The sequence below is a fragment of the Micropterus dolomieu genome, linkage group LG19 (assembly GCF_021292245.1).
Source record: "Micropterus dolomieu isolate WLL.071019.BEF.003 ecotype Adirondacks linkage group LG19, ASM2129224v1, whole genome shotgun sequence".
NCBI lineage: Eukaryota > Metazoa > Chordata > Actinopteri > Centrarchiformes > Centrarchidae > Micropterus > Micropterus dolomieu.
In genome coordinates, this window is record NC_060168.1 from 1,375,459 (window position 1) to 1,388,420 (window position 12,962).

Below are 12,962 nucleotides of genomic sequence, written 5' to 3' on the forward strand. Positions count from 1 at the left end.
CTCTTCTACGTTCTGTACCTTACATCATATCTAACACCCCTCTCCACTACAGGCTGCTGATGGCTTCATCCATCTAACATGACAACCAACCTCTGGGAATTGCTTTGGGGTCATGATGGGTCGAAGCTAGAGAAAGAAAATAGATAGAAATACGGAGACAGAGAAAGAGAATGACAAGTGATTGAGTTTATTGCTCTTTAATACAGCATTGATGATAAACGATCAAATCAAAGATAAGTATTGATGATGGGGCCGTATGAACCCTGGCTAGAGTTAGATAAATTCCCACCTTTAAAATATGCCGATCAGCTATAGCATTATGTAACAATATGACTTGTCGAGGCATGGACCTTTCTAATGGAACCAGCATCAACTTTTTCAACAGTTTAACCAGCCGTAGCTCATCCATTGGATCGGACCACATGGGCCAGCCTTCGCTCCGCACATTCATCAATTAGCCTTGGCCATCTAAGACCCTGTCGCTGGTTCACAGCATTTGCTTCCTTGGACCACTTTTGATAGGTACTGACCACTGCACACCATTATGGAGATGCTCTGACCCAGTCGTCTAGCCGTCACAATTTGGCCCTTGTCAAAATCACTCAAACAAAATGTTCACTTGCTGCCTAATAAATCCCAACCATGGGCAGGTGCCATGGTAACAAAATAATGATATGATTATTCTCTTCACCTGTCAGTGGTCATAATGTTATGGCTGATTGGTGTAAATATTATGAATATAATTTTGTAAATCACATGAGCAACTTGTAGAACGCTGGAGGCATTGCTTTAATCTTTGAAGCCAGATTAACCTTTACCTTAAGTTGAATACTAAACCCTCATGTGAGGTGCTCATTATGTTTGCCTCTGACCTCATGCTGGTACTTTTCCATTGACATTCCAATCCAAACATGGCCAGTCAAGGTCATGGACTGAATTATTCATGAATAGACTGAAGAGTACATATCAAGCCGGGATATTGATATAGTAACACATAATTTTGCATCATTCATAAATGAATAACAATTGGCTCCTGCAATCTAACAAGTAAGATTTTAAAAACAGACTTACTTCAGTTCTAACTTTGTAACTTGCTGGGCTGCCCAGCGGAGTGTCCTTACGTACTGCATGCTGCTTTTCATAGTAGTATGCAGGCAACTCTTAACTGGATTTATTTTGCAGTACGCTATGCCCGGTTTCGCTGGTTTCCGGTTAACCTGTTCGAGTTCAAGTCAGGGGTGAATGCTGGACTTGAACTCTGGACCGCACTCTCGAGTGGTTAATTTCTGGTACGAGCACCATTTGAACCATTCACAGGAATCTCTGTATGTGTCATTTAAAATAGTAATTATTTATTATACTATACATGTCAATATCTGCCACATTGGTCCTTCTTTGCAAATAGTTGTATTATTTTCCTCTATTCTTTTATTATTCATATATAACTTGCATTTTTTTATTCCATATTTATATATTTCTACATTTATTGATTTCGACTGTATGTTTGTCTACATGGAGCACCTTTTCACCAAAGCAAATTCCTCATGTGTAAAACACTACATGGCAATAAAGCTGATTCTTAATCTGATTTAATATATTACTGTTGTAATTTATAATATTTCATATTTATTAGGCCTAAACTACTAAACTAACAGAACTACCAACAAGCCCACAGACAAATACCAACAGAAATATGAATACATATAAACAGACATACTGGGTACAAAAGACCAAGGACATGAGACAAGAATCCAACAGGAACTCAAAACACAGAACGACAAGCAGGCAGAGGAATACTGGAGGGAACAGACAGAACACTTGACAGGCAGACATGGGGCAAAATAGCCAACACAGACACAACACATGTAACAAAATACCAGACAAGAAACTAACTCAGACAATAACAGAAACCCTTGTAAACAGACAAACACCGACCAACTATAACACAGGGATCACAACAGACAAAACCCAAACGGGAACTCAGAACCAGAACACGGAGTACCACTAGACAAAACAATAACTCAGAGAAACTCAAAAACACAACAGACTATATAACTGATACTAGACACAGGACAGAACCCAGAACACTTTGACATATACTAAACAGACTGAAACTAAATGAACAAAGCAGAACAGACACGCCCATAGTATGACAATCTTTGAGAATCTGTGCATTGTCATTGTGCCCAGCTTGGTCAAGAAAGAGTTTCAGTGCACACAGACTACCAAAACTACATTAAACAGTTGTTAAGATTCCTGGTTGATTTGGCGACACCTGTGGTTTCTGGTGGTAGGCCTAACAGTAAGTGTGGTTTAATACTACAGGTCACAGAATTCTGGGGACACCAAAACAAACTACTGTTATTTAAATAAAGAAGTGAGGCAAAAATTGTCTTTTTCCATCATTCTGTGAGTAACCATGATCAGACTTTTTGCAACAGTGAAAGACGGTACCTCTCTGAGAAGTCACAGGTCTATCAGCTCATTATTGCTCCTTCTTGTTCCATTACTCCCTGCAATATTTCATTGTTTTTCTTTTTTTTTTTGTTAAAACCTGTCCTGCCCAGCAGCCTGGTATAGAGTATGATGACCTGGATACCATATTGTGCCAGACAGATTTTACTTTAACAAGAGAGTATTAATATACTCCTTTGTCTGTTTTATTATTTAGAGACTCCCGAATGCCCCCACTGTGAGAGAGCTGGCAGGGGGAAGCAGCAGGAGCCTCACCTCTGCCGAAGAGGGCCCAGGCGAGGAGAGGAGACAATGGGCCCCCAGGCCCAGGGACACACCACCCTCCCAGAAATGAGCAAAGGCCACAAGCCCGAGTCCCCAGAACCCTAGGTCAAGAGCGGGCCCCCACACCAGGGGAGCCCCGACCCCCGCCAGCCCACCCCAGATCAGGCAAGGCCGTCACCAACCCCACAGCACCCCCGACGCCCGGGGCTCCAGGGGTAGGACACGAGGCCAATGAGAATCTCCCCCACTCCTTCAACCCCTCTGCCTGCCTCTGTAAATGTATTGTTTTGTCATGGATTGTGAAGTGTTGTATGGTGGAGTAAAGATAAGGTGTGTGGTAACTAAGGTGCAGTTAAAATTGGAGGGTAGTTGTGACACAGGCACCCCACAACTGTCAGGTAGTGGAGCCTCCCATCGTGCCCCTCCCACCCCCCAAGCCCTCTGTGTCTAATGTGTAATTAAAATTGAGGGGCGGCCAGTGGGGGAGGAAGAAGTGCGAGGCCGCAATAAAGCAGCCCCACCCACCAAACGCCCTGCAGGCTGCCCGCCCCCCAGGGTCCTAAGGGTGTATGTTGTGAGACATGACCAAAGGGGGAAAGGTGAAGGAGGTCACAGCCCCAACCCAAAGTCCAACAATCCCCCGTCCTTGCCGGGGCCCCTTCGGCAGCCCCACTGCCACCCCCCCACCTCACCATTCCCTCACAATCAGGAACACTCCGAGCACCACCAGGCCATCGGAGCTGGCACAACCCCCCCCCTCCTTCCCCCTACAAGGGAGCAGGTCTGGAGCAGCAAGGACCCCGCCCAAGGACAGAACGGCCCAAACCCGAAGATCCGCCCACACCCAGGAGGCAATGCCACTCAGGCCAGGTCAGGCCAGAAGACCCCCACCCCCGCGCCCTTCCCTCCCTAGCAGCGAAGCATTCCACACACCAACCCCCACCGTCCGCAAAGAAAAGAGACAGCAATCACCCCGCGACAGCAGCAACAGCCCCTCAACACGACCACAATCCAGAGGGCCACGACGCGACTGCGAAGAAACCATCGACACACCCCAATGCACAATCCCTCCACACACAGGATCCCCGCACAACCACCAAGCATCCAGTCCGGGCACTAAAATCCAGAGGAGACACCCCCCAATCAGCTCAAAAAGGACCAGCCCGCACCCCCAACCCACCCCGTCAACCCCTTCTTCCCGATCCCCCACCCCTCCAACCCCTTCTTCCCGATCCCCCACCCCTCCAACAACCAGTCGCCAGACCCCTCAGAGAACCGAAATGCAATTATCAGGATGCACAGCATGCACACAGGACAGAGCCGCACACCAGCCCAGTCCAGGCCCACACCTGATGCCCCCAACCCCCGACAAGCACACAAGCCAATAACGACCTACAGGTAAGCCAACCAATATTTCCTGCAATATTTCAAACTGATCTGCTGTAAAAAAAAAAAATAAAAAAATGACCATTGTCTTGTTTTGTAGATGTATTTTTGATGAATAATAGCGGCTTATGCTAATCTCACTGACAAACAATTACATTTAGCATAATTACATAATAATTACAGTCAACTCATGTTTCACAAATTAAAAGCTTTTAATGTGAAGCTGCAGCAGTAGAAAATGTTCAGTTTGCATTAGCAGTAACTTAAAAGAACGTTTTTTTCAGGGAATGTTGCCATAGACTCCCAGTTCATAATCTTTCATCAGTGGGCTATAGCCTTAATCACCATTGTGTTACCTAATTTGGCACTAGATAGTTACTAAACAGACATTTATTTAATGAAAATCTTCAAGATTATTACTGTAAACACACAAACAATGTGTACCAAAAAATCCAAGCAGAGAGCTGTAGGAAGTATTGGCTGGTTGTTGTATTTTTCTCACTTTTCACTTTGTATAGATCAAGGCCAGCAGTTTCCCTGTGCTTCCAGCCTTTGTGTAAAGGTAGGCCAAACATGTATTAAACTGTATTAAACTGTATTAAACGCACTCAGATAACATCATGGAACTGATACAGATATTTTCATCTGACTCTGGGTAAAACAACATTTTCCACAAAGTCAAACTCTCAGTTTCACTTCTTTTCACTCTAAATTATGGTCATAATATGCATTTATTCACTGCACATATTCACAAATTGTCCATGTCCCCAACTTTGCGCTGTGCTAATCTGAGAATTACTTCCAACTAATTATTTTACTCTTCGTGTACAGACCAATTTTGCACTGAAACAGGACGGAGTCAAGAAAAACATCAGTAGGTACAGTAGAGGGCGAAAGAAAAAGAAACGGAAAGCAGGGTGGTTACTTGCTGTCCCAGGAGAGCATGGTGGCTGGGAGGAAATGACAGACATCTTGGAGTAGCGTTTTCCGTCCGTATGTTGCCTGTCAGGCAACAAAGCCTCGCCCTGTTGCACACACACCCAGGAGAACAGGAATATATAACGGAGCTGTTCTGAACATGGAGAGCACACATACACACACACACATATTGACAGACTCACACACCCTCACTCATGCATGGAAAAGCACACACACAGGAGAGGAGGGATTTACAACTGAAGTGTTGTTAACATGGGGCCTCTTGTGGAACACACACACGGCTTATTTTAAAACCAGAGTGCTGTACAAAGCCATTTTAAACAGACATGTAAAAACCTCATCCTCAGTCACTGCGTGCCTTTGTGTTACGCATTTCACTCTTAATATAACAAGAGAGTTCACCATGAAGTCACGTGGTTTTGCATAACGATGTGATTTATCCAGAGAATACAGGATGAGCTGAGGAGGCCATTCAGTCATGACCGCATTACTTTGCTTCACACCCACCTTAGAGATATCATTAATTGGAACATATGTTCCATTATACTGAGCTGGAATCAGTCTTTTTATTTTTACCATAATTTCATTACACAGCCCCTGCAAAAGTAGGTGTTGCACATATATTAATGAACAGCCATTTAAGCTTCACTATCAAAACATAATGTTCAAATACATGCAACATGCACAGCACCTGGATCAGCGTCAGATCAAGTGAATTCAAATCCAGGGAAGTTGAACATCTTTTTTTGGCTTTCGGCTTTGTTTTTTCCTCTGTTGCCCCCTGGCCAAGTGTTTTAATCGCATGATCTGTACATAATGCAGAATAAACCGCAGCGGCACAACATGTATATTGATTTGTATGTTCACAAACTAATGCCATAGAGGTGGCCCCCAGCCCACTCCCCCAAAGGTTTCCATCATTAATCTGGGCAGTCACAAGATGATTACTCTACAGGGAAAGTTACGTCTCTGTTAAAAAACTGTGTTTTCCAGCCTTATTTTTTTCCTAGTTGACTGGAAAGCAACACTACATGAGGCAAAAAGTACATAATAGCATGCCTAGCAGAGGGCAGCAGATGCCTACGATGTGACACGATAATATATTGTGAATTCATTTGATTAATTCAAACAAGATTTAATAGTGTGTAGGCTATTACGATCAATTATTTAGAAAAAGATCATCAGTGCTAAAAATGCAAGCATTGTTGCTTTCACTTGAGGATTTTTCTCTCGTTTGATAGGACTGAATCATTAATCTTTTTTAGATCAAAATAAGGAGGCTGGAAATACTGTAGTACATAATAACTACTGGTGAAACAAAATCTTGGCTGTTGTCCGGTTAATATGCTCTCTGAATGTCAGTGTCTGTAGTAATTAGCGCCCACCCAAAGATGGGTTAGTGAAAGCTGACACACCTTTCTGTACAACTTGGATGGTTTAAAAAAATGGACAGTGGGCTATTTTTGTTGCTCGAAAACACCAAGAGAGTGGTGAGTCTTGCTCTAGATAAATGATCTAAGTGATGGCCTCGCGACAGTTTCAGACAGGTAGTCAACAGCTTCTTTTGGGTCTAGGACTAAATGGCAATCTACACCCACAACATGGGCGCTCACAGGACAAAGTGGCTCAAAAATAGCTGAGCAGGAGTTATGATGCCAAGGTAGGTTGTTGTTTCTAACATTTCTACAATGTATATTTTATTTAGCAGTAATTTAAATGTGACCATTTCATTTAAAAAGATATTGATAATGTTATTTTAATTAAAGATGTTAAAAACAACAGCCTACCTTGTTTTATTTTATTCAGTGTGTATTTTTACTAGAATTATTTTCAAATGAAATTATTTTCTTTGGTCTTCAGAAAGTTTTTCCAAAAATGAGTCTTGAAAAAGGGGGGGTTGTCTTATAATCAGGATTGTCTTATATTCGGACCAATACGGTGAAATGGGTTTTATACCAAACAGGTCTTAAAATGAATAAAGCTAAATGAATCAATGCAAACGTAAATGTAAAATCAAAATAGCAAATGACCTCAGCCATGTTTATTTTTTTGTTTGTCAGGAACAATGCAAAAGAGACACATTGTAACAGGTTACAGTAACTTGAACAGATGTGTTGCATATAGGGTTTCTAGCTGAAGCTTATTTGCAACCCCTGTCATATATACACGTGTGTGTGTGTGTGTGTGTGTGTGTGTGCCTCTCTGCATCTCTATATCCATATGGACATTTATAAGTGCGTTTGCACAAGGCATGATCAGTGATCACAGATTTGGTTTTGTTTCAGCCAGTGTGTCACCTTTTCATTAAATGTTTTCAGATATGTTTGTGTTTTTATTTCTGTTCGTAGGGCATTCCAAAAAATGTATCCCTTTTACAGAGAATGACTGACCGACAGTGGTTTTGCACTGTGCCACCTTGCAGTTGCCATTTGCTGATCCCCTACTGGCGATTCTATTAGTATTTGTTTTTGTCACATATGGACAAACTACAGCCCCGCGACCCTGTACACAGGATAAACGGTTGACGATGGATGGATGGATGGATGGACAAAGTACAGCTGGAGCAAGATTATTCACACATTTAAAAATCAATTTGATAAAACAGAACAGAACAGTTTTTGATCCATTATTTTCAGTGCTTGTTTATATAGTGATATAATGTGTTAACAGTTGACTGTGAAGCCTTACAGTTTTGCATAGTTTTTTAACATGTTTATAAAATTTAAATTCAGGTCCAAAATGACACCTAGGGATTTAAAATCACTGACTTCCTCTATTTCTTCTTTATTTCTTCTAATTATAAGCTTTTCTTTTGCTTTCCTTCTCATGGAAAAACATACTGACACAGTCTTTTTCAGATTCAGAGTTAAGTGATTGTTTTTAAGCCATAGAGATACTCCCTCCATTTCGCTTGTTAATATCTCTGCTGCTACACAAGGGGTTTTGGCTGTTACACAGATAATTGTGTCATCAGCATACATCTGACATCCAGCTTTTTTACAACATGATGGTAAGTCGTTTATGTATAGGCTGAAGAGCAGAAGCCCCAAAATCGAGCCTTGTGGAATTCCCCTTGTAGATTGTCACGGGGTTGAATATTCTGCATTGATTTTTACACACAGCTTATTTATTTTCATGGTAGTGTGGTGTCCGAACAATAATGCTGCGATGATGTGTTGAGAAGAAATCCGCTTGACACTGTTCTTGATCATAAAAGTTTATTACATCAAGGAGTTCAGCATCAATTACAAGCTCTGCAGCAGCTTGGAGAGTGACCCAGCCCGATGACCACTCTGTCTCTCTGTACATCAAACATAGCTTATATAGGACATGTTTAGGTATCTGTTAGACACCATATAAGGGTCTGAGTCTCCACCTAACTACTAACCTCTGCTCTCCCCTTAAAAGGTCACTAATCCTCTATCCAGCTGCTACAGTGCTATGTTAAACTGTTATGCGTCAAATGCACATATATTATACACCACAGTAGTCAACCAGTTGTTATGCGAAATTTTTTACAGAATCTTTGAGAGAACTGGTAGGATAGAGATTGGTCTATAATTGTTTACTTGGTCTGGTGCACCAGCCTTCAAAATTGGCATTATGACCGCTGTTTTCTAGGTTTGTGGAAACTTACCAACTCTAATGGAAAGGTTTATCAGATGTGTTATTGTTTTAATCAGAGTGGAGCTGTGTGTTTTAATAAAAGCAATATCCAACCCAAACCAATCCTTTGCCTTTGAATTATTGAATTTGTTAATGATTTTAGCAACTTTCTCTTGGTCAACTTCCTTAATATGAAAGGACTGCAAAGAGTCTGTTATATTTGCCTGTGATACTTTTACTTTCAGCTCATTTCCTATTAATTGGAAGTTTGCCCCCCCGCCATCAATGAGCGGTCAAAGCTTTTTTTTTCATCCTTCAATCATATAACGCCGCTATAGGCTTGAGGTTTGCTCAGAATAAAATTAAACGGTTGTACTAATTACACTACTTAAACTAATAATAATGCGTAATATTACATGAACAGGGTCATAAATTTAATTACACTGGCCTTCACTGAAGAACTGAGCCTTCAGACATAAATCCTATTAAACATGAAATATCTTTTAAATCGCCTGGGAGCTTTCAGCCTCCTTTTATTTAGCAGTGGAGAATGCTGTTGCAATCCACAGTAATTGTCATCCAAACTAGAGGCCATTAAGCTGCAAATCAGAAAAAATAAAACAACAGCAGAGTTTAAAATATAGAGGTAGAAAGTGTGGTGAAAAAATAATACTGTTAATACTCCACCTAAAAAGCCCGAATGTTACACTCTTAACATGCAGGCTTAAGAGAGTAAACTCACACATGCTTTCTGACACACACACACACACACTCACAGAGGCTCTAATATGGGGATTATTAATTGACAAAATGAGTCTGACACCGCTTTGATAGATGTGCAGAACAGAGCAGAAGGCAGACTTAATCACTCCAGCTCTAAATGGATTCATTATGACGACCAGCCTGACATGCTGCTACTGCAATGCAGAGAGAAACGCAGAGGGTGGGGGGGATGACTAGAAGCCAAATATAGCACAATGACAGCAATAAAATCAGCTTTTGTTTTACGACAGGGCATTACAGTGAGCTGAGAGTGGTGTACAGTGAGAGAGAGACACCAAGTACAGATTCTATACACATTCATCCAGTTTATCAGTTTGTTTATTTGTGTTTTAATCTATCTGGTCCGTAGTTGATCACGTCCAGTGCATGTAGCATGAACAAATGCCATGCACTGGACGCACATGCATATTAGTGGATACACATGTTTCTTGTACAAAATGGGACACCATTTGTACACACTTCATATGAGGGATTTGAATCATCAACACAGGATAAAATCAGCTGATTACTGGTGTAATTTAACAGTGCATTTTAGTAGTCTGTTCCCGCATTAACACTTGAATTGCATTTGCCATCTAGCTCCCAGCTTTAGCCACTTGCCTCTAGTTTGCCTGCAATCATAAGAAGAAGAGGTGTGTCTTTTGCAACAAGTCCTTAAACCCAAACAAGAGCACAGGTCTTGGCCCTGTCCTGAAGATTTATACCACTCTCATGTTTGTATGCTGAATATGAAGCTAGAGTTAGCGAGGGATTATCTTATTTTAGCATTTAGGCTTGTAACAGGTGAAAACCGCAAGCCTGGCTCTGCTTAAAAGTAAAGTATTGTTGCCAGGCAGTCCAGGAAGTCACTGGTCAGCCAACATTTATTAGCATTTGTTTTTACTACTGTTGGTAAGAGTTAGGCTAGCTGTTCACCTGCTGCTAGCTTTCATGTTATGGTAAGCTATGCTAATCTTGTGCTGGTTCTGGTTTAGCACAGAGGGATGAGAGAGAATAAGTATATTTCCCAAAATGCTGAACTGAATGATTAGATAGCCTTTATTGTTCAAGGTAGCCATAATTGGCTGAACGTACAGTCTCCCACAGCATTTTGAAAACCTGCTTTGTGACACCTTGTGTGAAGCCAGGTAAGCCACAAAGTTATCATCTGTTTTTTTTTCTTTTTTCAGCTTTATTGCTGATACACATATTACCTATAACATACATTGGTAAGATAAGACGAGATGGACTCTGTGTTTACATTGACGATGTTTAATGCACAAATGCAGGCAAAGTCGATGGACACTGTTGCCCAATTGAAGACCTTTTTTTGTGGAGATGAGAACGATATTATAATCAGTGTTGTTTCTGCTGTTTACATTCTCTTAGATGCAAATTCAAAAAACTCACAGCTTGGATTCACAAGTATTCACAAGTGTATTTGGATGTACAATAAACTCATATTGCATTTAACCCTCGTGGATTTTTAAAAATATGTTTATTATTTTTTAATTAATTGATTAAAAAATATTAAACATTTAAAAAAAAAAGTCTATTAATATATATACACACACACACAAACACACACACACTTACCATTTTATTTTATTTTAATTTTTAATATATATTTTTTTAACACACGCACACACGCTTACTGTTTTACTTTTTTTATTTTTTTGAACACACACACACACACACGCTTACTGTTTTATTTATTGTATTTTATTTTAATTTTTAATTAAAATTTTTTTTTAACACAAACACACATACGCTTTGATTACTTTACGCTTTAATTACTTGTTTAATAAAATGTATGGGGTTGATTGTTCTTATGTTGTATGTATGATGCTTTGGCAATATTGTTGTTACACATTCATGCCAATAAAGCTAATTTGAATTTGAATTTAATTGAGTGCAACACAGACGTTGAGGAAGAGGCATGCAACAAAGAAACAGACACAGATAAAGAGAGAGGGAGAGATACCCAAGCAGTGGGTAGTTGTACATCACAGCATCAGTTTATAACAGAACAAGAGAGAGGGCTTGTTTTTGGAGCATCATCTCTGGGACCAGCTTCTTACACTGAGACAGTTGCTCAACCAAATGTGTGTGTGTGTGTGTGTGTGTGTGTGTGTGTGTGTGTGTGTGTGTGTGTGTGTGTGTGTGTGTGTGTGTGTGTGTGTGTGTGTGTGTGTGTGTCAGTCAATGTAAAAATACCAAATTCCATCTTCACCCAAGGCCCTATCGATCAAAAATGACAGGACAGGTTTCAAAACTGTTGACCTGAGTTTGACACTCTCTACTCTTTCAGTTGTTACAGAAGACAGATTTGTAGTGTGCTGGCTGTGTCAGTGTGCCCAACAAATCAGTTTTTCAGAGTAGAAAACAAATAACATCACAGGAAAGGGTAATGTGGTTTTGCAGATTCTTTGTGTATGTTTTTTTTTTGTTTTGTCATATATATACACACACACACACACACACACACACACACACACAGTATATATATATATATATATATATATATATATATATATACACTGCCAACCTACACTCAATACTGTGCCTGAAAGCATCCTCAGACGTACGACTGAAACTAATGCTCGACTGAAATGCTACACAGCTTGTGCAAACATTGTTTGCAGGTGATTGGGTCCATATTTAAAATGCTCATTTTAAGGCCTGTATATACATTAGTTCACCCTTTGTCTTTAGCTGGCCTAATTGTGTTCTTGTCAGTTTTTTAGTAGCTGTTTGAGAAAGAGATTGAGAAACTAATTGTTAAGGCACGGTGCTGTATGTCAAAAAAGAGCAATATTATTAACATGGAATAAGTGACTTTATATACCAATATTGATATATAGTATATGGTGATTTAGTACATTTTTGTGGAATATGAATTCAGAAACTGATAGGAGCTGTTTTTGGCTAACTTGGCAAACTAAATACCTGACAAATCGAGATATTTTATCATTTTATTCCAGCAATCTTCAACAGCTGCTTCCAACCGCTTTAGCTTGCAACCCATTTAAACAAAGTCTACTTGTGACACTTCAGCAGCAGTTGCATATATACCAGTGAGTTGTAAAAAGAAATGATTGAGTAATTTTGAAGTTATAAAGCAAATATTAGAGGATGGTTATGGATTTTCTCCTTCCACATCGGGGACCAATGAGCTTACCAAACCCCAGTCCTTAGTTAGAGTATTTGTTGAAATTACTCTAAATTAGAGCCATGCAACAGTGCACATTTCAAGATACTATGTTGGACACAGTGGTTGGAGTGCATGATCAATCTGAGGGGTTGTGTGATGATCAACAATACAGTCAAATACTTATGTCTTATTGCTGTTTTTTTGGAATACTGAATGTTCCACCTCTTCAGGACTCTAAAAACATTGTTATTTAACAGTCTTAGCTTGTTGAACTGCTCACAACACATACAGACAGACTGTATACGCATATGCAACCTATGATGAGGAGTGTCATAACAGATCAACAAAGCCCATTTTAAGGGCTCCTCTAAATGGA